The sequence below is a fragment of the Herpailurus yagouaroundi genome, unplaced genomic scaffold (genome assembly GCF_014898765.1).
Source record: "Herpailurus yagouaroundi ecotype Mexico unplaced genomic scaffold, PumYag 184, whole genome shotgun sequence".
Lineage (NCBI taxonomy): Eukaryota > Metazoa > Chordata > Mammalia > Carnivora > Felidae > Herpailurus > Herpailurus yagouaroundi.
The window spans coordinates 3,420,842-3,425,550 of NW_024412415.1; the positions used below are offsets into that span (position 1 = coordinate 3,420,842).

Consider the following 4,709-nt stretch of genomic DNA (forward strand, 5'->3'; position numbering starts at 1 on the left):
TTTTTTTTTTTTTAATTTTTTTTTTTCAACGTTTATTTATTTTTGGGACAGAGAGAGACAGAGCATGAACGGGGGAGGGGCAGAGAGAGAGGGAGACACAGAATCGGAAACAGGCTCCAGGCTCTGAGCCATCAGCCCACAGCCTGACGCGGGGCTCGAACTCCCGGACCGCGAGATCGTGACCTGGCTGAAGTCGGACGCTTAACCGACTGCGCCACCCAGGCGCCCCCCACAGCTTTTAAGAGAACAAAAATCTTGATGCATCCTGCAAAAACTCTACCCCATATCTACACATTTATGTATGGGACGCATCTTACAGCTAGCGTTTTGTATCTACCATACTAACAAATTTCTAATAGTAACATTGATGTTTTTTGACTGCAAGAATTTACAATCATTATTACAAGTATAAATTAGTATGTATCATCTGGAAGGCACATAAATTACCAGTAGCTTAAAAACAGGTAAAGCACATGGATCTGAGAAGTCAATTTAATGAATCTTTCCTATTGAAAATATTTAAAAACATTTCTTAAGCCTTCACTACAAGGCTCATTACAACACTGTTTACAATAATGAAAAGAGTTATAATTTGATTGTCTACGGTAGGAAATTGGTTAAATTATGGTATATCCATACAATAGATTACTATGAAACTATTAAAATGAAATAGACTACATGTATATATTACATGAATAATACGATGCTTGTAGACTTTAGAATTATAAATAGAATGTATGTTTTTCTCTTTATTTCTAAATTTTCAATTATTAATAGGTATCCTATGAGCATCTTACAAAGTTTCAGAAAATCTAACCAAAACTAGCTTATATGAAGTAATATAGTGAACAAGATTAACATTTGTCAATGTGCTTGAATAACTGGCTAACTCACATTAAAAGTAATGTATCTATTTTACCTTTTCCTTTCTATGTTCTGCTTTTGTGCTGTTAATTCTTTCCTCGGGCATCTTCTTTCCTGGTAATCCCAAGGTGGCTCTGGCAACTCTCAAGGTTCTAGACCTCTTCCTTCAAGTCCAAAAGGGAAAATGGCATCCAAGCCCCAGAATTCCAAGCAAAAGTCTTGAGACTCCAACAAGACTCACAGGTTTTCAAGCTCCCAGTCCAAACCCATTCCCCCTTAAAAGATGTAATTTAATGCTGATTGGCTTAAACCATTTGAGGTCATCTCCAGCAGCTGAGTGTGGTATCAGTCTCATGCAAGCCAGTTAGCTGAAGTCAGGAAGGAGGGCAATTTATTTTCTAAAAGATATTCAAGGGCATCTTGCAGAAGAAGTGGGAAGGATCCTGGAAGGAAAGAAAACATAAACATCCACTGTACACGCACACGATATTTGTAATATTAGAAAAATAAAAGTTACTATGTTAAAATGTGTATTTTTCTGTCTCACTGTACCATCTGGATATGAAGGACATAAAGCAATTTCCCACTCCAACAACGAAGCCAGCCTCCTGGAGCCAGCTATCAATAAAACAGTGGAGTCATTACAATAACTCAGTTATTTGCACTTTATGCATCTCTCCACCTTTCACGGTTTAAGCTCTCCCCAAAGCTTGCTGCTGGGGTCTGCTCTTCAGCCATCCCCCATACAAATAGTGCCTCTTGTCTTTGAGCTCCCTATTCATGCAACCCTGATCAACAATCTCCAGGGCTTTCCAATTATCCCTGAAAGGACACACAGAGTGAGCTCTCCAGCTAATAATATTACTAACATCTCTGGCTTATTGGATATATAATTTGTGTCACGTAAAGATTATCTCCAATGCTAACGACAATCCTACCAAGTAGGTGTTATTGTCCAAATTCATAACTGAATGAGGGAAAAGAGACTCAGAAAGTTGAAATTTTCCAAGGTGAAATATTTAGCAAATGGCCAAACCAAGATCTGATCCCAGCTCATTTTAAATTAGCGTGCTGTTGTAACCTCTGATGTGTCGTGCCCCCCAGGGAACAAAGTGAACCTCACACACTGACCTAAGACTCCACGAAATGGGACAGAAGTTTTTGTCAAGGTAAAAGGATAAGGAGAACTCCTCCTAATCCGTGTCACCATTTTACCAAGCTAAAATAATGAAGACATTTAAATATTTCTTAAGAAGTCTTTTTCTTTCAGAATCACTTAAATCTATGACCCTATTACTCTGTTTTAAAGTGTGCCTTTGGGTTTGGCTCTCTCTATAATTCTAATTTGCAGCAAATTCATAATGAATACCTACACAAACCACATCTGGCTTCTGAGCTTTTAGCACACTTGAAGAGAGTTCCTTTTTTTCTTTTTCTTTTCTTTTCTTTCTTCTTTTTCTTTCTTTCTTTTTTTTTTTTTTTTTTGGAGGGGAGGGGGATAAAATCATTCCTTGTGTTAAAACATACAGTTTAGGCCCACGATTTAAGGGAGAAAAACTGGAATCAGGATTATAATCACAGTATTAATGACGTATTCATTGAAAATATACATTCAGAAAATATATATTTATAAAATTACAGACTGGAGCCTAAACTGATATATTACAGATAAGAACATTGAGACTCACAGAAATTCAGTGTCTGATCCATAATCATAATTCTTGGAAATACCGCCACCACAATCCAGGTATTCCAAATTGTCAAGCGATTTTTTTTTCTATTAAATAACAGTTCTAGGTTTCCTTAATAAACCAATAAACCAATTGTTCTAATTGGTTTTTCCGAAAGAAACATTTATTAAAAATTAAAATGCTGCACAGAAAATTTTCACTAAAAAATCTAAGCAATATGAATTTTACTTCTCATTTAGTCCTTTTATTATAACATCATTAAACACTAATAAAAATTCCATATATAGCTCTACAATCCTATGACAGTGCCTCATTGTTTCTTTTCATCCAACTATTTGGCTTTGTGCAAGCCTAGTATATTTTTGAAAGCTCAGGTAATTCAATAAATGTTTCAAAAAAACCCAACTTACTTCAGGATTCAAAAATCTTCCTTTACTTGTTAATCCATTATTTCCTTTAGTTGTTGAAGTCTTAGAATATCTCCTTGTTAGAGTCTCCTGATTTTTCCTTAAAGAGGCAAAAATAGTATTTGGTCTTGCAAACTTCATCTTCTATTTCTGGGAGCATCTGCATATTACAAAGCTCTTGCCCCTAACTGGCACATTGTGAAATTGCCTAGTCTCTTAGTTTCCAAATAGAGTAAAGTCTTAGGTAGGTAAGACATATAGCTGACTCTGTAGGTAATTTTTCTGGAAAAAAAAAATTAGAACCACTTACGTTTGCTTATTTATGATTTTTTTTAAAAAGTTGAATAAAGATGCATGACCGAAGTATCCAAAGGAGAAGCAACATTCAGAACAGAAGTGTGTAACTTCCCCTCCCTTCTTCCCTAGATCAGAAAACAAATGAATGTAAATTCTGGTCCTCGCTGTGGATTTCAGATTAAAGACACATGACACAACAGTTGGCTTTAAATCCAAGGGGTCAGAATGGAAAGTGTAACTTTTAAGTAATTCATCTTTTAGGATTGGTATCAGACTACTGTTATACTAGAGAAGACACATGCAGAAAACCTGTGGTCTCTCCCATAAGGGCTTTGATGTGGATTCTTCTTTTTTCCTTTTCATAAAAATGTAACTTGAAAGAAGAGAATAGCTCTACCTCTGAAAAATGATCCTGCTCTATTAAGAAGCAGACAAGGCAATAAGTTTAAAACAAAATTTAGGTGAGAGGGGGAGAAACAGCTGTAGGAATTAACCTAAAGTTCAGTAAACCTTGCCAAGACATGTGACAGTGCTTAACTTGCCCAGAGTGGGGACTCTCCTTAGAGACCTCTCCAAACATTATCAAACGCATTCCCTTTGAACGAGGCCAACTCCTGATATAATACAAGCGAATCAAACTCAGGCATCTCCCCATAATGGGATTCAGATTCCTCGCAAACTTGGGAGTGTTGAAGGTTTAATTACCCAGTAAAACAAGAAAAATGCATTATACAGTAGAGATAAATGAATAGGAACACCAGGGAAACATGTTTCTCCATAAGTCATTTGGTCACATGATTTCTTCCCCATTTCCTTTCCCTATTATTATAGCCATTTTATTACACTGCTCCTAAAGACAGAGGGCAAAAAGCAAAATACTCATAGCTTCCTTGAAGTACCTCCCAGATTGAATGTAATAGAGCACAATTCCTGAAATGGCTTAAAGCTTTATAAAGGCTTCTTTTTAGTGTTTGTCAGATAGGAAAAAGCTGGTCACTATCAACCACTATAAAACCAAGTAGGCACCAAAAAAATGTCAAGAAAAACAGTGGATTGAATGTGTTCTTTTCTCTCTCTCTCTCTCTCTCTCAATCTCGCTCTCATTCTTTACTGGAACATTTTTCTTGTGTTTAATTGTTTCTCTTACAAGGCTACATTAATCATTGAAAAGTACCTAAATTATTTAGGTCTTAGGACTCAGTAACAACAGCTAAGAACTAAATTACTCCTTTTCCACACCTCACTCAGGAGTTTATGAACTGTAAGTGAATACAGATGTTTCTTACCTCAGGATGGGGTTGTGTCCCAATAAACCCATTCTAAGTTGAAGATATCCTAAGACAAAAATGCATTTAATACACCTAGCCCGCCCAACATCATAGTTTAACCTAGCCCACCTTAAATGTGCTCTGGGCACCTACCTTCGTCTGCAGTTAGGCAAAATCATCTG

The 4,709-nt window shown here is 36.4% G+C and overlaps 1 long non-coding RNA gene across 1 annotated transcript in view; it reads right to left on the bottom strand.

The window, feature by feature from the left end:
* LOC121041466 (uncharacterized) overlaps positions 1–3,380 on the bottom strand; it is a 94,609-nt gene extending 91,229 nt beyond the window's left edge. Inside the window, exons 1-2 of the long non-coding RNA XR_005795750.1 lie at positions 2,966–3,380; positions 920–1,307 (exon numbers count right to left, since the gene is read on the bottom strand). This is a non-coding gene — a long non-coding RNA (uncharacterized LOC121041466). The remainder of the gene's footprint in view (positions 1–919; positions 1,308–2,965) is intronic.
* Between the last annotated feature and the right edge of the window lie 1,329 nt (positions 3,381–4,709).